The sequence below is a fragment of the Chionomys nivalis genome, chromosome 9, assembly GCF_950005125.1.
Source record: "Chionomys nivalis chromosome 9, mChiNiv1.1, whole genome shotgun sequence".
Taxonomy (NCBI): domain Eukaryota; kingdom Metazoa; phylum Chordata; class Mammalia; order Rodentia; family Cricetidae; genus Chionomys; species Chionomys nivalis.
In genome coordinates, this window is record NC_080094.1 from 88,155,333 (window position 1) to 88,178,318 (window position 22,986).

Genomic DNA, 22,986 nt, shown 5'->3' on the forward strand with positions numbered 1-22,986 from the left:
ACAGATAGTTGTAGATTAAAAGAAATAAAGAAAAATAAGCCACGTAGAAATGGAAAATTCACAGAGAGTCTGGATTCTTTGTATTATTGTGTTTTCTTTAAAATTTTTGACTGTAAAGGAGCTAACTGCAGAGAGACATTTCATTATATGGGCTGCCAAGCTAAACCAAAATGGATACAAGGGTATTATGATTTCAGAATATGGATCTAAGGATATGATGCTTTGGAGGGGGTCTTCTTTTGTTTTCACAGAGGATGAGACTCTTTGGATTGCGTCTATCCCGATATGGTATGATAGACCACGCCCTCCTGAAAGGTTGCTGTGAACACCTTCAGAAAATTACTTCACTCAACTGCCAACCGAGATGACCCTGACACACAGGTTACACCATGAAAGATCTGAATACAGCGTCCCCATTCAGCAGGAAGCAGTTTGGAGAGAAAAAAACTGTGCCCATATTCCCAAATATTGTTTATGAATATTCTTTTACATTTAAAGGGGGATATGATATAGATATGAATAATTTGCATTTGTATAGATTTTAAGGTCAATTTTGTTATATGTATATGTATTTCTGATCTTGATTACTGTATTGTGATTGTATAGTTCATTTAAAATGTAATGTATAATTAGGAAATATAGCTTGTTAATGGACAATCATCAATAATAGTCAAGCATATAGTCATGTTAGTTAGATTTTCTAGATATATAGAGATATATTTCAGTTAGATAGGCATTCTTCATATCTTTCAAAGACTACAGAATATGGCATTTTAAATGTTTTAATAATTTAGGGCTTTTCATGATAATGAGACACGTCTGCTCCTGGCAGCACCAATCTACTTCAAGAGGAAGATGGGCATCAAAGAGGCTCCTTAAGGAGTTTGATAGCCATTTGGGCAAGAAACTGCTCTTGCCTGGACTGTTGCATAAACTGGACACAGAGAACCCGCAGAAAGAGGACTGCTGACCTTGCCTAAAGGTGAGATGGATTTTCGGGGTTCCTGATTCATGAAAAAGTCTGCGAGACATTCTGCAGGACACAGCAGAAAGTGACTGAACTGTCTTTGGAATTTCCTGCTTCATGAAAATGTCTGCTGGATACTATGGGCCTGTAGGCCGAAGATGGATGCCCCAACGGTACAAAAGAACTTTGGGTGACTGTCCAGGCAGCCAGATGTCTCTGTCATTTCTAGAGTTTGAAGTTTCTTATTTCTTGTTTACTTAGGTAATATTATATCCTTCTGGAGTCTTTGATGGAGTTGAAGAATGGTTAGTTATAGTTATAGTTTTCCTTAGTTATGATAAGAGATAAAATAGATATAAATATTGTAACTGTAATTCTTGCTTGATAACCATTTTGTTATATGTAATTTTACTATGTTAAAGTTAAAGCCTTTCTTTTTTGTTTAAACAAAAAAAGGGGAAATGATGAAGAAGTTACTTTCATTTAATAAAGAAACTGCCTTGGCCCATTTATAGGCCAGCCCTTAGGTGGGTGGAGTAGACAGAACAGGATGCTGGGAGAAAGAAGCTGAGTCAAAGAGTCGCCATGATTCTCCCACTCCAGAAAGACGCAGGTTAAGATCTTTCCTGGTAAGCCAGCTCATTGTGCTACACAGAATATTAGAAATGGGTTAGATCAATATGTAAGAGCTAGCCAATAAGAGGCTGGAACTAATGGGCCAGGCAGTGATTAAAAGAATACAGTTTCCGTGTAATTATTTCGGGGCATAAGCTAGCCATGCGGGCGGCCGGGTGCCGAGGACGCAGCCCCACTGCTCATATCACAACAGCTTAGTGGTTAAGAGCATTGCCTGCTCTTCCAAATAATAGAAGTTCGATTCCTGGACATCACATAATTGCTTCAAAATGAGGTTTGGTGCCCTCTACTGGAAGCAGAAGGAAGAGGCAGGAGAGATGTCTTGGTGGTTAAGAGCATGTCTGCTGAGTTTGATGAGGCCAGGGCCCAGGTTGTTGGGACAGAATCAGGCAAAACATTTTGTTAGTATAATAAAGACTCACAGCTCTATCACCATGAGCCAGCATGCTTCAGAGACACCACCAAGCAGAGCAAGGCAAGATGGCTAGAAGAAGAAAATACTAGCATGTTCATGTGCCTGAAGAAGAACTCACATCCAAGACATACAAAGGAACAAACACCAACAAAATCTTAACCAATTTAAAGCCAGTGAAACAATTTGTCTAGACCTCCTCTATGAGGTACACGAATGGCCAACAGATCCATGGAGACCCCTGTACTTCAAATGTTAGGAAAATGCAGATGTGATCCACACATCATTGAGTACATCTGGTTTAGGTAAAGAGGTAGAAAAACGGGTTGGAGAGATGGCTCTGTGTTTAAGAGCATTTCGTGCTCTTTCATCCTCCTGTTTTTAATTTCAAGCAACCACATAATGGCTCACAACCATCTTCACGGAGGTCTTGTGCCCTCTTTTGGATGCAGAAAGAAGCGCTCCAGAGATAGCTCAGTGGTTGAGAATCCTGGCTGCCCTTCTAATGGTCAGAAGTTCGATTCATGGCAACCACAGTTTTGCTCTCAAAATGAGATTTGGTGCCATCTACTGGAAACAGAAGGAAGAGGCAGGAGAGATGGCTCAGTGCTCAAGAGCATTGCCTGCTGAGTTTGATGATGCCAAGTGCAGTCAAGGAGTCAGGGCAAAGGCCAGGGCCCACGTTATGTGACTGAATTAGGCAAACGTTTTATTAGGATGTTAAAGACTCACAGCTCTATCACCATGAGCCATCGTGCTTCAGAGACAACATTAAGGAGAGTAAGGCAAGATGGCTAGAAGAAAAAAACACTGGCATGTTCATGTGCCTTAAAGAGAATTCACATCCAAGACAATCAAAAGACTACATACACTAGCAAAATGTTAACCAATTTAAAGCCAGAGAAACAATTTATCCTGACCTCCTCTATGAGGTACAAGAACAGCCAATAGGACCATGGAGACCCCTGTACTCTAAATGTTAGCAGAATGCAGATGTGATCCACAAACCACATTGAGTAAACCTGGTTTAGTTAAAGAAGGTGAAAAACGGGTCAGAGAGATGGCTCAGTGGTTAAGAGCATTGCCTGCTCTTCCAAAGATCAGAAGTTCGATCCGTGGACATCACATGATTGCTTCAAAATGAGGTTTGGTGCCCTCTACTGGAAGCAGAAGGAAGAGGCCGGAGAGATGTCTTGGTGGTTAAGAGCATGCCTGCTGAGTTTGATGAGGCCAAGTGCAGACATACAGCCAGGGCCCAGTTTGTTGGGACAGAATCAGGCAAAACATTTTGTTATGATAATAAAGACTCACAGCTCTATCATCATGAGCCAGCATGCTTCAGAGACACCACGAAGCAGAGTAAGGCAGGATGGTTAAAAGACGAAAATACTAGCATGTTCATGTGCCTGAAGAAGAACTCACATTCAAGACATACAAAGGAACAAAGACCAAGAAAAGCTTAACAAATTAAATCCAGTGAAACAATTTGTCTAGACCTCCTCTATGAGGTACACGAATGGCCAAGAGATCCATGGAGACCTTTGAACTTCAAATGTTAGAAAAATGCAGATGTGATCCACACATCACTGAGTACGTCTGGTTTAGGTAAAGAAGTAGAAAAACGGGTTGGAGAGATGGCTCAGTGTTTATGAGCATTTCGTGCTCTTTCATCCTCCTGTGTCCAATTTCATGCAAACACATAATGGCTCACAACCATCTTCACTGAGGTCTTGTGCCCTCTTGGATGCAGAAAGAAGCGCTCGAGAGATAGCTCAGTGGTTAAAAATCCTGGCTGCCCTTCTAAAGAACAGAAGTTCGATTCCTGGCAACCACAGTTTTGCTCTCAAAATGAGATTTGGTGCCATCTACTGGCAACAGAAGGAAGAGGCAGGAGAGATGGCTCAGTGCTTAAGAGCATTGCCTGCTGAGTCTGATGAGGCCAAGTGCAGACATAGAGTCAGGGCAAAGGCAAGGGCCCACGTTATTGTGACTGAATTAGGCAAACTTTTTTAGGATGTTAAAGACTCACAGCTCTATCACCATGAGCCATCGTGCTTCAGAGACAACACTAAGGAGAGTAAGGCAAGATGGCTAGAAGAAGAAAACACTGTCATGTTCATGTGCCTTAAAGAGTACTCACATCCAAGACAATCAAAGGACTACAAACACCAGCAAAATGTTAACCAATTTAAAGCCAGAGAAACAATTTATCCTGACCTCCTCTATGAGGTACATGAACAGCCAATAGGTCCATGGAGACCCCTGTACTCCACATGTTACGGGAATGCAGATGTGATCCACACACCACATTGAGTATACCTGGTTAAGTTAAAGAAGTTGAAAAACGGGTCAGAGAGATGGCTCAGTGGTTAAGAACATTGCCTGCTCTTCCAAAGATAAGAAGTTCGATTCCTGGACATCACATAATTGCTTCAAAAAGAGGTTTGGTGCCCTCTACTGGAAGCAGAAGCAAGAGGCAGGAGAGATGTCTTGGTGGTTAAGAGCATGCCTGCTGAGTTTGATGAGGCCAAGACAGACATACAGCCAGGGCCCAGGTTGTTGTGACTGAATCAGGCAAAACATTTTGTTAGGATAATAAAGACTCACAGCTCTATCACCATGAGCCAGCATGCTTCAGAGACACCACGACGCAGAGTAAGGCAGGATGGTTAGAAGAAGAAAATACTAGCATGTTCATGTGCCTGAAGAACAACTCCCATCCAAGACATACAAAGGAACAAACACCAACAAAAGCTTAACCAATTTAAAGCCAGTGAAACAATTTGTCTAGACCTCCTCTATGAGGTACACGAATGGCCAACAGATCCATGGAGACCCCTGTACTTGAAATGTTAGGAAAATGCAGATGTGATCCACACATCATTGAGTACATCTGGTTTAGGTAAAGAAGTTGAAAAACGGGTTTTAGAGATCGATAAGTGTTTAAGAGCATTTCTTCCTCTTTCATTCTCCTGTATACAATTTCAAGCAACCACATTATGGCTCATAACCATCTGCACTGAGGTCTTGTGCCCTCTTGGATGCAGAAAGTAGCGCTCGAGAGATAGCTCAGTGATTAATAATCCTGGCTGCCCTTCTAAACGTCAGAAGTTCGATTCCTGGCAACCACAGTTTTGCTCTCAAAATGAGATTTGGTGCCATCTACTGGCAACAGAAGGCAGAGGCAGGAGAGATGTCTTGGTGGTTAAGAGCATGCCTGCTGAGTTTGATGAGGCCAAGTGCAGACATACTGCCAGGGCCCAGGTTGTTGGGACTGAATCAGGCAAAATATTTTGTTAGGATAATAAAGACTCATAGCTCTATCACCATGAGCCAGCATGCTTCAGAGACACCACCAAGCAGAGTAAGGCAAGATGGTTAAAAGACGAAAATACTAGCATGTTCATGTGCCTGAAGAAGAACTCACATCCAAGACATACAAAGGAACAAACACCAACAAAAGCTTAACCAATTTAAATCCAGTGAAACAATTTGTCTAGACCTCCTCTATGAGGTACACGAATGGCCATCAGATCCATGGAGACCCCTGTACTTCAAATGTTAGGAAAATGCAGATGTGATCCACACATCATTGAGTATATCTGGTTTAGGTAAAGAAGTAGAAAAACGGGTTGGAGAGATGGCTCGGTGCTTAAGAGCATTTCGTGCTCTTTCATCCTCCTGTATTCAATTTCAAGCAACCACATAATGGATCACAACCATCTGCACTGAGGTCTTGTGCCCTCTTTTGGATGCAGAAAGAAGTGCTCGAGAGATAGCTCAGTGGTTAACAATACTGGCTGCCCTTCTAAAGGTCAGAAGTTCGATTCCTGGCAACCACAGTTTTGCTCTCAAAATGAGATTTGGTGCCATCTACTGGCAACAGAAGGAAGAGGCAGGAGAGATGGCTCAGTGCTTAAGAGCATTGCCTGCTGAGTTTGATGAGGCCAAATGCAGACATAGAGTCAGGGCAAAGGCCAGGGCCCACCTTATTGTGACTGAATTAGGCAAAGGTTTTTTTAGGATGTTAAAGACTCACAGCTCTATCAACATGAGCCATCATGCTTCAGAGACAACACTAAGGAGTGTAAGGCAAGATGGCTAGAAGAAGAAAACACTGGCATGTTCATGTGACTTAAAGTGAACTCACATCCAAGACAATCAAAGACTACAAACACCAGCAAAATGTTAACCAATTTAAAACCAGAGAAACAATTTATCCTGACCTCCTCTGTAAGGTACATGAACAGCCAATATGTCCATGGAGACCCCTGTACTCCACATGTTAGGGGAATGCAGATGTGATTCACACACCACATTGAGAAAAACTGGTCTGGTTAAAGAAGTTTAAAAACGGGTCGGAGACATGGCTCAGTGGTTAAGAGCATTGCCTGCTCTTCCAAATATCAGAATTTCGATTCCTGGACATCACATAATTGCTTCAAAATGAGGTTTGGTGCCCTCTACTGGAAGCAGAAGGAAGAGGCAGGAGAGATGTCTTGGTGGATAAGAGCATGCCTGCTGAGTTTGATGAGGCCAAGTGCAGACATACAGCCAGGGCCCAGGTTGTTGGGACTGAATCAGGCAAAACATTTTGTTAGGATAATAAAGACTCACAGCTCTATAACCATGAGCCAGCATGCTTCAGAGACACCACGAAGCAGAGTAAGGCAGGATGGTTAGAAGAAGAAAATACTAGCATGTTCATGTGCCTGAAGAAGAACTCACATCCAAGACATACAAAGGAACAAACACCAACAAAATCTTAACCAATTTAAAGCCAGTGAAACAATTTGTATACACCTCCTCTATGAGGTACACGAATGGCCAACAGATCCATGGAGACCCCTGTACTTGAAATGTTAGGAAAATGCAGATGTGATCCACACATCACTGAGTACATCTGGTTTCGATAAAGCAGTAGAAAAACGGGTTGGAGAGATGGCTCGGTGTTTAAGAGCATTTTGTGCTCTTTCATCCTCCTGTTTTTAATTTCAAGCAACCACATAATGGCTCACAACCATCTTCACGAAGGTCTTGTGCCCTCTTTTGGATGCAGAAAGAAACGCTCGAGAGATAGCTCAGTGGTTAAGAATCCTGGCTGCCCTTCTAAAGGTCAGAAGTTGGATTTCTGGCAACCACAGTTTTGCTCTCAAAATGAGATTTGGTGCCATCTACTGGCAACAGAAGGAAGAGGCAGGAGAGATGGCTCAGTGCTCAAGAGCATTGCCTGCTGAGTTTGATGATGCCAAGTGCAGTCATGGAGTCAGGGCAAGGCCAGGGCCCACGTTATGTGACTGAATTAGGCAAACGTTTTATTAGGATGTTAAAGACTCACAGCTCTATCACCATGAGCCATCGTGCTTCAGAGACAACATTAAGGAGAGTAAGGCAAGATGGCTAGAAGAAAAAAACACTGGCATGTTCATGTGCCTTAAAGAGAACTCACATCCAAGACAATCAAAGGACTACAAACACCAGCAAAATGTTAACCAATTTAAAGCCAGAAACAATTTATCCTGACCTCCTCTATGAGGTACATGAACAGCCAATAGGTCCATGGAGACCCCTGTACTCCACATGTTACGGGAATGCAGATGTGATCCACACACCACATTGAGTATACCTGGTTAAGTTAAAGAAGTTGAAAAACGGGTCGGAGAGATGGCTCAGTGGTTAAGAACATTGCCCGCTCTTCCAAAGATCAGAAGATCTATTCCTGGACATCACATAATTGCTTCAAAATGAGGTTTGGTGCCCTCTACTGGAAGCAGCAGGAAGAGGCAGGAGAGACGTCTTGGTGGGTAAGAGCATGCCTGCTGAGTTTGATGAGGCCATGTGCAGACATACAGCCAGGGCCCAGGTTGTTGGGACTGAATCAGGCATAACATTTTGTTAGGATTATAAAGACTCACAGCTCTATCACCATGAACCAGCATGCTTCGGTGACACCACCAAGCAGAGTAAGGCAGGATGGTTAGAAGAAGAAAATACTAGCATGTTCATGTGCCTGAAGAAGAACTCACATCCAAGACATACAAAGGAACAAACACCAACAAAATCTTAACCAATTTAAAGCCAGTGAAACAATTTGTCTACACCTCCTCTATGAGGTACACGAATGGCCAACAGATCCATGGAGACCCCTGTACTTCAAATGTTAGGAAAATGCAGATGTGATCCACATATCACTGAGTGCAACTGGTTTAGATAAAGAAGTAGAAATACGGGTTGGAGAGATGGCTCGGTGTTTAAGAGAATTTCGTGCTCTTTCATCCTCCTGTATTCAATTTCAAGCAACCACATAATGGCTCACAACCATCTGCACGGAGGTCTTGTGCCCTCTATTGGATGCAGAAAGAAGCGCTTGAGAGATAGCTCAGTGGTTAAGAATACTCGCTGCCCTTCTAAAGGTCAGAAGTTGGATTCCTGGCAATCACAGTTTTGCTCTCAAAATGAGATTTGGTGCCATCTACTGGCAACCGAAAGATGAGGAGGGAGAGATGGCTCAGTGCTCAATAGCATTACCTGCTGAGTTTGATGATGTCAAGTGCCGTCATGGAGTCAGGGCAAAGGCCAGGGCCCACGTTATGTGACTGAATTAGGCAAACGTTTTATTAGGATGTTAAAGACTCACAGCTCTATCACCATGAGACATCGTGCTTCAGAGACAACACTAAGGAGAGTAAGGAAAGATGGCTAGAAGAAGAAAACACTGGCATGTTCATGTGCCTTAAAGAGAACTCACATCCAAGACAATCAAAGGACTACATACACCAGCAAAATGTTAACCAATTTAAAGCCAGAGAAACAATTTATCCTGACATCTTCTATGAGGTACATGAACAGCCAATAGGTCCATGGAGACCCCTGTACTCTAAATGTTAGGGGAATGCAGATGTGATCCACAAACCACATTGAGTGAACCTGGTTTAGTTAAAGAAGGTGAAAAACGGGTCGGAGAGATGGCTCAGTGGTTAAGAGCATTGCCTGCTCTTCCAAAGATCAGAAGTTCGATCCCTGGACACCACATGATTGCTTCAAAATGAGGTTTGGTGCCCTCTACTGGAAGCAGAAGGAAGAGGCCGGAGAGATGTCTTGGTGGTTAAGAGCATGCCTGCTGATTTTGATGAGGCCAAGTGCAGACATACAGCCAGGGCCCAGTTTGTTGGGACAGAATCAGGCAAAACATTTTGTTAGGATAATAAAGACTCACAGCTCTATCATCATGAGCCAGCATGCTTCAGAGACACCACGAAGCAGAGTAAGGCAGGATGGTTAGAAGAAGAAAATACTAGCATGTTCATGTGCCTGAAGAAGAACTCACATCCAAGACATACAAAGGAACAAACAGCAACAAAAGCTTAACCAATTTAAAGCCAGTGAAACAGTTTGTCTACACCTCCTCTATGAGGTACACGAATGCCCAACAGATCCATGGAGACCCCTTTACTTGAAATGTTAGGAAAATGCAGATGTGATCCACACATCACTGAGTACATCTGGTTTAGATAAAGAAGTAGAAAAACGGGTTGGAGAGATGGCTCGGTGTTTAAGAGCATTTCGTGCTCTTTCATCCTCCTGTTTTTAATTTCAAGCAACCACATAATGGCTCACAACCATCTTCACGGAGGTCTTGTGCCATCGTTTGGATGCAGAAAGAAGCGCTCGAGAGATAGCTCAGTGGTTAAGAATCCTGGCTGCCCTTCTAATGTTCAGAAGTTCGATTCCTGGCAACCACAGTTTTGCTCTCAAAATGAGATTTGGTGCCATCTACTGGAAACAGAAGGAAGAGGCAGGAGAGAAGGCTCAGTGCTTAAGAGCATTGCCTGCTGAGTCTGATGAGGCCAAGTGCAGACATAGAGTCAGGGCAAAGGCAAGGGCCCACGTTATTGTGACTGAATTAGGCAAACTTTTTTAGGATGTTAAAGACTCACAGCTCTATCACCATGAGCCATCGTGCTTCAGAGACAACACTAAGGATAGTAAGGCAAGATGGCTAGAAGAAGAAAACACTGTCATGTTCATGTGCCTTAAAGAGTACTCACATCCAAGACAATCAAAGGACTACAAACACCAGCAAAATGTTAACCAATTTAAAGCCAGAGAAACAATTTATCCTGACCTCCTCTATGAGGTACATGAACAGCCAATAGGTCCATGGAGACCCCTGTACTCCACATGTTACGGGAATGCAGATGTGATCCACACACCACATTGAGTATACCTGGTTAAGTTAAAGAAGTTGAAAAACGGGTCAGAGAGATGGCTCAGTGGTTAAGAACATTGCCTGCTCTTCCAAAGATAAGAAGTTCGATTCCTGGACATCACATAATTGCTTCAAAAAGAGGTTTGGTGCCCTCTACTGGAAGCAGAAGCAAGAGGCAGGAGAGATGTCTTGGTGGTTAAGAGCATGCCTGCTGAGTTTGATGAGGCCAAGACAGACATACAGCCAGGGCCCAGGTTGTTGGGACTGAATCAGGCAAAACATTTTGTTAGGATAATAAAGACTCACAGCTCTATCACCATGAGCCAGCATGCTTCAGAGACACCACGACGCAGAGTAAGGCAGGATGGTTAGAAGAAGAAAATACTAGCATGTTCATGTGCCTGAAGAACAACTCCCATCCAAGACATACAAAGGAACAAACACCAACAAAAGCTTAACCAATTTAAAGCCAGTGAAACAATTTGTCTAGACCTCCTCTATGAGGTACACGAATGGCCAACAGATCCATGGAGACCCCTGTACTTGAAATGTTAGGAAAATGCAGATGTGATCCACACATCATTGAGTACATCTGGTTTAGGTAAAGAAGATGAAAAACGGGTTTTAGAGATGGATAAGTGTTTAAGAGCATTTCTTCCTCTTTCATTCTCCTGTATACAATTTCAAGCAACCACATTATGGCTCATAACCATCTGCACTGAGGTCTTGTGCCCTCTTGGATGCAGAAAGTAGCGCTCGAGAGATAGCTCAGTGGTTAATAATCCTGGCTGCCCTTCTAAAGGTCAGAAGTTCGATTCCTGGCAACCACAGTTTTGCTCTCAAAATGAGATTTGGTGCCATCTACTGGCAACAGAAGGCAGAGGCAGGAGAGATGTCTTGGTGGTTAAGAGCATGCCTGCTGAGTTTGATGAGGCCAAGTGCAGACATACAGCCATGGCCCAGGTTGTTGGGACTGAATCAGGCAAAATATTTTGTTAGGATAATAAAGACTCATAGCTCTATCACCATGAGCCAGCATGCTTCAGAGACACCACCAAGCAGAGTAAGGCAAGATGGTTAAAAGACGAAAATACTAGCATGTTCATGTGCCTGAAGAAGAACTCACATCCAAGACATACAAAGGAACAAACACCAACAAAAGCTTAACCAATTTAAATCCAGTGAAACAATTTGTCTAGACCTCCTCTATGAGGTACACGAATGGCCAACAGATCCATGGAGACCCCTGTACTTGAAATGTTAGGAAAATGCAGATGTGATCCACACATCATTGAGTACATCTGGTTTAGGTAAAGAAGATGAAAAACGGGTTTTAGAGATGGATAAGTGTTTAAGAGCATTTCTTCCTCTTTCATTCTCCTGTATACAATTTCAAGCAACCACATTATGGCTCATAACCATCTGCACTGAGGTCTTGTGCCCTCTTGGATGCAGAAAGTAGCGCTCGAGAGATAGCTCAGTGGTTAATAATCCTGGCTGCCCTTCTAAAGGTCAGAAGTTCGATTCCTGGCAACCACAGTTTTGCTCTCAAAATGAGATTTGGTGCCATCTACTGGCAACAGAAGGCAGAGGCAGGAGAGATGTCTTGGTGGTTAAGAGCATGCCTGCTGAGTTTGATGAGGCCAAGTGCAGACATACAGCCATGGCCCAGGTTGTTGGGACTGAATCAGGCAAAATATTTTGTTAGGATAATAAAGACTCATAGCTCTATCACCATGAGCCAGCATGCTTCAGAGACACCACCAAGCAGAGTAAGGCAAGATGGTTAAAAGACGAAAATACTAGCATGTTCATGTGCCTGAAGAAGAACTCACATCCAAGACATACAAAGGAACAAACACCAACAAAAGCTTAACCAATTTAAATCCAGTGAAACAATTTGTCTAGACCTCCTCTATGAGGTACACGAATGGCCATCAGATCCATGGAGACCCCTGTACTTCAAATGTTAGGAAAATGCAGATGTGATCCACACATCATTGAGTATATCTGGTTTAGGTAAAGAAGTAGAAAAACGGGTTGGAGAGATGGCTCGGTGCTTAAGAGCATTTCGTGCTCTTTCATCCTCCTGTATTCAATTTCAAGCAACCACATAATGGATCACAACCATCTGCACTGAGGTCTTGTGCCTTCTTTTGGATGCAGAAAGAAGTGCTCGAGAGATAGCTCAGTGGTTAACAATACTGGCTGCCCTTCTAAAGGTCAGAAGTTCGATTCCTGGCAACCACAGTTTTGCTCTCAAAATGAGATTTGGTGCCATCTTCTGGAAACAGAAGGAAGAGGCAGGAGAGATGGCTCAGTGCTTAAGAGCATTGCCTGCTGAGTTTGATGAGGCCAAATGCAGACATAGAGTCAGGGCAAAGGCCAGGGCCCACCTTATTGTGACTGAATTAGGCAAAGGTTTTTTTAGGATGTTAAAGACTCACAGCTCTATCAACATGAGCCATCATGCTTCAGAGACAACACTAAGGAGTGTAAGGCAAGATGGCTAGAAGAAGAAAACCCTGGCATGTTCATGTGACTTAAAGTGAACTCACATCCAAGACAATCAAAGACTACAAACACCAGCAAAATGTTAACCAATTTAAAACCAGAGAAACAATTTATCCTGACCTCCTCTGTAAGGTACATGAACAGCCAATATGTCCATGGAGACCCCTGTACTCCACATGTTAGGGGAATGCAGATGTGATTCACACACCACATTGAGAAAAACTGGTCTGGTTAAAGAAGTTTAAAAACGGGTCGGAGAGATGGCTCAGTGGTTAAGAGCATTGCCTGCTCTTCCAAATATCAGAATTTCGATTCCTGGACATCACATAATTGCTTCAAAATGAGGTTTGGTGCCCTCTACTGGAAGCAGAAGGAAGAGGCAGGAGAGATGTCTTGGTGGATAAGAGCATGCCTGCTGAGTTTGATGAGGCCAAGTGCAGACATACAGCCAGGGCCCAGGTTGTTGGGACTGAATCAGGCAAAACATTTTGTTAGGATAATAAAGACTCACAGCTCTATAACCATGAGCCAGCATGCTTCAGAGACACCACGAAGCAGAGTAAGGCAGGATGGTTAGAAGAAGAAAATACTAGCATGTTCATGTGCCTGAAGAAGAACTCACATCCAAGACATACAAAGGAACAAACACCAACAAAATCTTAACCAATTTAAAGCCAGTGAAACAATTTGTATACACCTCCTCTATGAGGTACACGAATGGCCAACAGATCCATGGAGACCCCTGTACTTGAAATGTTAGGAAAATGCAGATGTGATCCACACATCACTGAGTACATCTGGTTTCGATAAAGCAGTAGAAAAACGGGTTGGAGAGATGGCTCGGTGTTTAAGAGCATTTTGTGCTCTTTCATCCTCCTGTTTTTAATTTCAAGCAACCACATAATGGCTCACAACCATCTTCACGAAGGTCTTGTGCCCTCTTTTGGATGCAGAAAGAAACGCTCGAGAGATAGCTCAGTGGTTAAGAATCCTGGCTGCCCTTCTAAAGGTCAGAAGTTGGATTTCTGGCAACCACAGTTTTGCTCTCAAAATGAGATTTGGTGCCATCTACTGGCAACAGAAGGAAGAGGCAGGAGAGATGGCTCAGTGCTCAAGAGCAGTGCCTGCTGAGTTTGATGATGCCAAGTGCAGTCATGGAGTCAGGGCAAGGCCAGGGCCCACGTTATGTGACTGAATTAGGCAAACGTTTTATTAGGATGTTAAAGACTCACAGCTCTATCACCATGAGCCATCGTGCTTCAGAGACAACATTAAGGAGAGTAAGGCAAGATGGCTAGAAGAAAAAAACACTGGCATGTTCATGTGCCTTAAAGAGAACTCACATCCAAGACAATCAAAGGACTACAAACACCAGCAAAATGTTAACCAATTTAAAGCCAGAAACAATTTATCCTGACCTCCTCTATGAGGTACATGAACAGCCAATAGGTCCATGGAGACCCCTGTACTCCACATGTTACGGGAATGCAGATGTGATCCACACACCACATTGAGTATACCTGGTTAAGTTAAAGAAGTTGAAAAACGGGTCGGAGAGATGGCTCAGTGGTTAAGAACATTGCCCGCTCTTCCAAAGATCAGAAGATCTATTCCTGGACATCACATAATTGCTTCAAAATGAGGTTTGGTGCCCTCTACTGGAAGCAGTAGGAAGAGGCAGGAGAGACGTCTTGGTGGGTAAGAGCATGCCTGCTGAGTTTGATGAGGCCATGTGCAGACATACAGCCAGGGCCCAGGTTGTTGGGACTGAATCAGGCATAACATTTTGTTAGGATTATAAAGACTCACAGCTCTATCACCATGAACCAGCATGCTTCGGTGACACCACCAAGCAGAGTAAGGCAGGATGGTTAGAAGAAGAAAATACTAGCATGTTCATGTGCCTGAAGAAGAACTCACATCCAAGACATACAAAGGAACAAACACCAACAAAATCTTAACCAATTTAAAGCCAGTGAAACAATTTGTATACACCTCCTCTATGAGGTACACGAATGGCCAACAGATCCATGGAGACCCCTGTACTTCAAATGTTAGGAAAATGCAGATGTGATCCACATATCACTGAGTGCAACTGGTTTAGATAAAGAAGTAGAAATACGGGTTGGAGAGATGGCTCGGTGTTTAAGAGAATTTCGTGCTCTTTCATCCTCCTGTATTCAATTTCAAGCAACCACATAATGGCTCACAACCATCTGCACGGAGGTCTTGTGCCCTCTATTGGATGCAGAAAGAAGCGCTTGAGAGATAGCTCAGTGGTTAAGAATACTCGCTGCCCTTCTAAAGGTCAGAAGTTGGATTCCTGGCAACCACAGTTTTGCTCTCAAAATGAGATTTGGTGCCATCTACTGGCAACCGAAAGATGAGGAGGGAGAGATGGCTCAGTGCTCAATAGCATTACCTGCTGAGTTTGATGATGTCAAGTGCCGACATGGAGTCAGGGCAAAGGCCAGGGCCCACGTTATGTGACTGAATTAGGCAAACGTTTTATTAGGATGTTAAAGACTCACAGCTCTATCACCATGAGACATCGTGCTTCAGAGACAACACTAAGGAGAGTAAGGAAAGATGGCTAGAAGAAGAAAACACTGGCATGTTCATGTGCCTTAAAGAGAACTCACATCCAAGACAATCAAAGGACTACATACACCAGCAAAATGTTAACCAATTTAAAGCCAGAGAAACAATTTATCCTGACATCTTCTATGAGGTACATGAACAGCCAATAGGTCCATGGAGACCCCTGTACTCTAAATGTTAGGGGAATGCAGATGTGATCCACAAACCACATTGAGTGAACCTGGTTTAGTTAAAGAAGGTGAAAAACGGGTCGGAGAGATGGCTCAGTGGTTAAGAGCATTGCCTGCTCTTCCAAAGATCAGAAGTTCGATCCCTGGACACCACATGATTGCTTCAAAATGAGGTTTGGTGCCCTCTACTGGAAGCAGAAGGAAGAGGCCGGAGAGATGTCTTGGTGGTTAAGAGCATGCCTGCTGATTTTGATGAGGCCAAGTGCAGACATACAGCCAGGGCCCAGTTTGTTGGGACAGAATCAGGCAAAACATTTTGTTAGGATAATAAAGACTCACAGCTCTATCATCATGAGCCAGCATGCTTCAGAGACACCACGAAGCAGAGTAAGGCAGGATGGTTAGAAGAAGAATATACTAGCATGTTCATGTGCCTGAAGAAGAACTCACATCCAAGACATACAAAGGAACAAACAGCAACAAAAGCTTAACCAATTTAAAGCCAGTGAAACAGTTTGTCTACACCTCCTCTATGAGGTACACGAATGCCCAACAGATCCATGGAGACCCCTTTACTTGAAATGTTAGGAAAATGCAGATGTGATCCACACATCACTGAGTACATCTGGTTTAGATAAAGAAGTAGAAAAACGGGTTGGAGAGATGGCTCGGTGTTTAAGAGCATTGCGTGCTCTTTCATCCTCCTGTTTTTAATTTCAAGCAACCACATAATGGCTCACAACCATCTTCACGGAGGTCTTGTGCCATCGTTTGGATGCAGAAAGAAGCGCTCGAGAGATAGCTCAGTGGTTAAGAATCCTGGCTGCCCTTCTAATGGTCAGAAGTTCGATTCCTGGCAACCACAGTTTTGCTCTCAAAATGAGATTTGGTTCCATCTACTGGAAACAGAAGGAAGAGGCAGGAGAGATGGCTCAGTGCTCAAGAGCATTGCCTGCTGAGTTTGATGATGCCAAGTGCAGTCATGGAGTCAGGGCAAAGGCCAGGGCCCACGTTATGTGTCTGAATTAGGCAAACGTTTTATTAGGATGTTAAAGACTCACAGCTCTATCACCATGAGCCATCGTGCTTCAGAGACAACATTAAGGAGAGTAAGGCAAGATGGCTAGAAGAAAAAAACACTGGCATGTTCATGTGCCTTAAAGAGAACTCACATCCAAGACAATCAAAGGACTACATACACCAGCAAAATGTTAACCAATTTAAAGCCAGAGAAACAATTTATCCTGACCTCCTCTATGAGGTACAAGAACAGCTAATAGGTCCATGGAGACCCCTGTACTCTAAATGTTAGCAGAATGCAGATGTGATCCACAAACCACATTGAGTAAACCTGGTTTAGTTAAAGAAGGTGAAAAACGGGTCGGAGAGATGGCTCAGTGGTTAAGAGCATTGCCTGCTCTTCCAAAGATAAGAAGTTCGATCCGTGGACATCACATGATTGCTTCAAAATGAGGTTTGGTGCCCTCTACTGGAAGCAGAATTAAGAGGCCGAAGAGATGTCTTGGTGGTTAAGAGCATGCCTGCTGAGTTTGATGAGGGCAAGTGCAGACATACAGCCAGGGCCCAGTTTGTTGGGACAGAATCAGGCAAAATATTTTGTTATGATAATAAAGACTCACAGCTCTATCATCATGAGCCAGCATACTTCAGAGACACCACCAAGCAGAGTAAGGCAGGATGGTTAAAAGACGAAAATACTAGCATGTTCATGTGCCTGAAGAAGAACTCACATTCAAGACATACAAAGGAACAAAGACCAAGAAAAGCTTAACCAATTAAAAGCCAGTGAAACAGTTTGTCTAGACCTCCTCTATGAGGTACACGAATGGCCAAGAGATCCATGGAGACCTTTGAACTTCAAATGTTAGAAAAATGCAGATGTGATCCACACATCACTGAGTACGTCTGGTTTAGGTAAAGAAGTAGAAAAACGGGTTGGAGAGATGGCTCAGTGTTTATGAGCATTTCGTGCTCTTTCATCCTCCTGTGTCCAATTTCATGCAAACACATAATGGCTCACAACCATCTTCACTGAGGTCTTGTGCCCTCTTGGATGCAGAAAGAAGCGCTCGAGAGATAGCTCAGTGGTTAAAAATCCTGGCTGCCCTTCTAAAGATCAGAAGTTCGATTCCTGGCAACCACAGTTTTGCTCTCAAAATGAGGTTTGGTGCCATCTACTGGCAACAGAAGGAAGAGGCAGGAGAGATGGCTCAGTGCTTAAGAGCATTGCCTGCTGAGTCTGATGAGGCCAAGTGCAGACATAGAGTCAGGGCAAAGGCAAGGGCCCACGTTATTGTGACTGAATTAGGCAAACTTTTTTTAGGATGTTAAAGACTCACAGCTCTATCAGCATGAGCCATCGTGCTTCAGAGACAACACTAAGGAGAGTAAGGCAAGATGGCTAGAAGAAGAAAACACTGGCATGTTCATGTGCCTTAAAGAGAACTCACATCCAAGCCAATCAAAGGACTACAAACACCAGCAAAATGTTAACCAATTTAAAGTCAGAGAAACAATTTATCCTGACCTCCTCTATGAGGTACATGAACAGCCAATAGGTCCATGGAGACCCCTGTACTCCACATGTTACGGGAATGCAGATGTGATCCACACACCACATTGACTATACCTGGTTAAGTTAAAGGAGTTGAAAAACGGGTCGGAGAGATGGCTCAGTGGTTAAGAACATTGCCTGCTCTTCCAAAGATAAGAAGTTCGACCTGGACATCACATAATTGCTTCAAAAAGAGGATTGGTGCCCTCTTCTGGAAGCAGAAGCAAGAGGAAGGAGAGATGTCTTGGTGGTTAAGAGCATGCCTGCTGAGTTTGATGAGGCCAAGACAGACATACAGCCAGGGCCCAGGTTGTTGGGACTGAATCAGGCAAAACATTTTGTTAGGATAATAAAGACTCACAGCTCTATCACCATGAGCCAGCATGCTTCAGAGACACCACCACGCAGAGTAAGGCAGGATGGTTAGAAGAAGAAAATACTAGCATGTTCATGTGCCTGAAGAAGAACTCCCATCCAAGACATACAAAGGAACAAACACCAACAAAAGCTTAACCAATTTAAAGCCAGTAAAACAATTTGTCTCGACCTCCTCTATGAGGTACACGAATGGCCAACAGATCCATGGAGACCCCTGTACTTCAAATGTTAGGAAAATGCAGATGTGATCCACACATCATTAAGTACATCTGGTTTAGGTAAAGAAGTTGAAAAACGGGTTTTAGAGATGGATAAGTGTTTAAGAGCATTTCTTCCTCTTTCATTCTCCTGTATACAATTTCAAGGAACCACATTATGGCTCACAACCATCTGCACTGAGGTCTTGTGCCCTCTTGGATGCAGAAAGAAGCGCTCGAGAGATAGCTCAGTAGTTAAGAATCCTGGCTGCCCTTCTAAAGGTCAGAAGTTCGATTCCTGGCAACCACAGTTTTGCTCTCAAAATGAGATTTGGTGCCATCTACTGGCAACAGAAGGCAGAGGCAGGAGAGATGTCTTGGTGGTTAAGAGCATGCCTGCTGAGTTTGATGAGGCCTAGTGCAGACATACAGCCAGGGCCCAGGTTGTTGGGACTGAATCAGGCAAAATATTTTGTTAGGATAATAAAGACTCACAGCTCTATCACCATGAGCCAGCATGCTTCAGAGACACCACCAAGCAGAGTAAGGCAAGATGGTTAAAAGACGAAAATACTAGCATATTCATGTGCCTGAAGTAGAACTCACATTCAAGACATACAAAGGAACAAAGACCAAGAAAAGCATAACCAATTAAAAGCCAGTGAAACAGTTTGTCTAGACCTCCTCTATGAGGTACACGAATGGCCAAGAGATCCATGGAGACCTTTGAACTTCAAATGTTAGAAAAATGCAGATGTGATCCACACATCACTGAGTACGTCTGGTTTAGGTAAAGAAGTAGAAAAACGGGTTGGAGAGATGGCTCAGTGTTTATGAGCATTTCGTGCTCTTTCATCCTCCTGTGTCCAATTTCATGCAAACACATAATGGCTCACAACCATCTTCACTGAGGTCTTGTGCCCTCTTGGATGCAGAAAGAAGCGCTCGAGAGATAGCTCAGTGGTTAAAAATCCTGGCTGCCCTTCTAAAGATCAGAAGTTCGATTCCTGGCAACCACAGTTTTGCTCTCAAAATGAGGTTTGGTGCCATCTACTGGCAACAGAAGGAAGAGGCAGGAGAGATGGCTCAGTGCTTAAGAGCATTGCCTGCTGAGTCTGATGAGGCCAAGTGCAGACATAGAGTCAGGGCAAAGGCAAGGGCCCACGTTATTGTGACTGAATTAGGCAAACTTTTTTTAGGATGTTAAAGACTCACAGCTCTATCACCATGAGCCATCGTGCTTCAGAGACAACACTAAGGAGAGTAAGGCAAGATGGCTAGAAGAAGAAAACACTGGCATGTTCATGTGCCTTAAAGAGAACTCACATCCAAGCCAATCAAAGGACTACAAACACCAGCAAAATGTTAACCAATTTAAAGTCAGAGAAACAATTTATCCTGACCTCCTCTATGAGGTACATGAACAGCCAATAGGTCCATGGAGACCCCTGTACTCCACATGTTACGGGAATGCAGATGTGATCCACACACCACATTGAGTATACCTGGTTAAGTTAAAGAAGTTGAAAAACGGGTCGGAGAGATGGCTCAGTGGTTAAGAACATTGCCTGCTCTTCCAAAGATAAGAAGTTCGATACCTGGACATCACATAATTGCTTCAAAAAGAGGTTTGGTGCCCTCTACTGGAAGCAGAAGCAAGAGGCAGGAGAGATGTCTTGGTGGTTAAGAGCATGCCTGCTGAGTTTGATGAGGCCAAGACAGACATACAGCCAGGGCCCAGGTTGTTGGGACTGAATCAGGCAAAACATTTTGTTAGGATAATAAAGACTCACAGCTCTATCACCATGAGCCAGCATGCTTCAGAGACACCACGACGCAGAGTAAGGCAGGATGGTTAGAAGAAGAAAATACTAGCATGTTCATGTGCCTGAAGAAGAACTCCCATCCAAGACATACAAAGGAACAAACACCAACAAAAGCTTAACCAATATAAAGCCAGTGAAACAATTTGTCTAGACCTCCTCTATGAGGTACACGAATGGCCAACAGGTCCATGGAGACCCCTGTACTTCAAATGTTAGGAAAATGCAGATGTGATCCACACATCATTGAGTACATCTGGTTTAGGTAAAGAAGTTGAAAAACGGGTTTTAGAGATGGATAAGTGTTTAAGAGCATTTCTTCCTCTTTCATTCTCCTGTATACAATTTCAAGGAACCACATTATGGCTCACAACCATCTGCACTGAGGTCTTGTGCCCTCTTGGATGCAGAAAGAAGCGCTCGAGAGATAGCTCAGTAGTTAAGAATCCTGGCTGCCCTTCTAAAGGTCAGAAGTACGATTCCTGGCAACCACAGTTTTGCTCTCAAAATGAGATTTGGTGCCATCTACTGGCATCAGAAGGCAGAGGCAGGAGAGATGTCTTGGTGGTTAAGAGCATGCCTGCTGAGTTTGATGAGGCCAAGTGCAGACATACAGCCAGGGCCCAGGTTGTTGGGACTGAATCAGGCAAAATATTTTGTTAGGATAATAAAGACTCACAGCTCTATCACCATGAGCCAGCATGCTTCAGAGACACCACCAAGCAGAGTAAGGCAAGATGGTTAAAAGACGAAAATACTAGCATGTTCATGTGCCTGAAGAAGAACTCACATCCAAGACATACAAAGGAACAAACACCAACAAAAGCTTAACCATTTTAAAGCCAGTGAAACAATTTGTCTAGACCTCCTCTATGAGGTACACGAATGGCCATCAGATCAATGGAGACCCCTGTACTTCAAATGTTAGGAAAATGCAGATGTGATCCATACATCATTGAGTACATCTGGTTTAGGTAAAGAAGTAGAAAAACGGGTTGGAGAGATGGCTCAGTGTTTAAGTGCATTTCGTGCTGTTTCTTCCTCCTGTATCCAATTTCAAGCAAACACATAATGGCTCACAACCATCTGCACTGAGGTCTTGTGCCCTCTTTTGCATGCAGAAAGATGCGCTCGAGAGATAGCTCAGTGGTTAAGAAGAATGGCTGCCCTTCTAAAGGTCAGAAGTTCGATTCCTGTCAACCACAGTTTTGCTCTCAAAATGAGATTTAGTGCCATCTTCTGGAAACAGAAGGAAGAGGCAGGAGAGATGGCTCAGTGCTTAAGAGCATTGCCTGCTGAGTTTGATGAGGCCAAGTGCAGACATAGAGTCAGGGCAAATGCCAGGGTCCACATTATTGTGACTGAATTAGGCAAACGTTTTTTGAGGATGTTAAAGACTCACAGCTCTCTCACCATGAGCCATCGTGCTTCAGAGACAACACTAAGGAGAGTAAGGCAAGAAGGCTAGAAGAAGAAAACACTGGCATGTTCATGTGCCTTAAAGAGAACTCACATCCAAGACAATCAAAGGACTACAAACACCAGCAAAATGTTAACCAATTTAAAGCCAGAGAAACAATTTATCCTGACCTCCTCTATCAGGTACATGAACAGCCAATAGGTCCATGGAGACCCCTGTACTCCATATGTTACGGGAATGCAGATGTGATCCACACACCACATTGAGTATACCTGGTTAAGTTAAAGAAGTTGAAAAACGGGTCGGAGAGATGGCTCAGTGGTTAAGAACTTTGCCTGCTCTTCCAAAGATCAGAAGTTCGATTCCTGGACATCAATAATTGCTTCAAAATGAGGTTTGGTGCCCTGTACTGGAAGCAGAAGGAAGAGGCAGGAGAGATGTCTTGGTGGTTAAGAGCATGCCTGCTGAGTTTGATGATGCCAAGTGCAGACATACAGCCAGGGCCCAGGTTTTTGGGACTGAATCAGGCAAAACATTTTGTTAGGATAAAAAAGACTCACAGCTCTATCACCATGAGCCAGCATGCTTCAGAGTCACCACCAAGCAGAGTAAGGCAGGATGGTTGGAAGAAGAAAATACTAGCATGTTCATGTGCCTGAAGAAGAACTCACATCCAAGACATACAAAGGAACAAACACCACAAATCTTAACCAATTTAAAGCAAGGGAAACAATTTGTCTAGACCTCCTCTATGAGGTACACGAATGGCCAACAGATCCATGGAGACCCCTGAACTTCAAATGTTAGGAAAATGCAGATGTGATCCACACATCATTGAGTACATCTGGTTTAGGTAAAGAAGTAGAAAAACGGGTTGGAGTGATGTCTATGTGTTTAAGAGCATTCCGTGCTCTTTCTTCCTCCTGTATCCAATTTCAAGCAACCACATAATGGCTCACAACCATCTGCACTGAGGTCTTGTGCCCTCTTTTGTATGCAGAAAGAAGCGCTCGAGAGATAGCTCAGTGGTTAAGAATCCTGGCTACCCTTCTAAAGGTCAGAAGTTCGATTCCTGGCAACCACA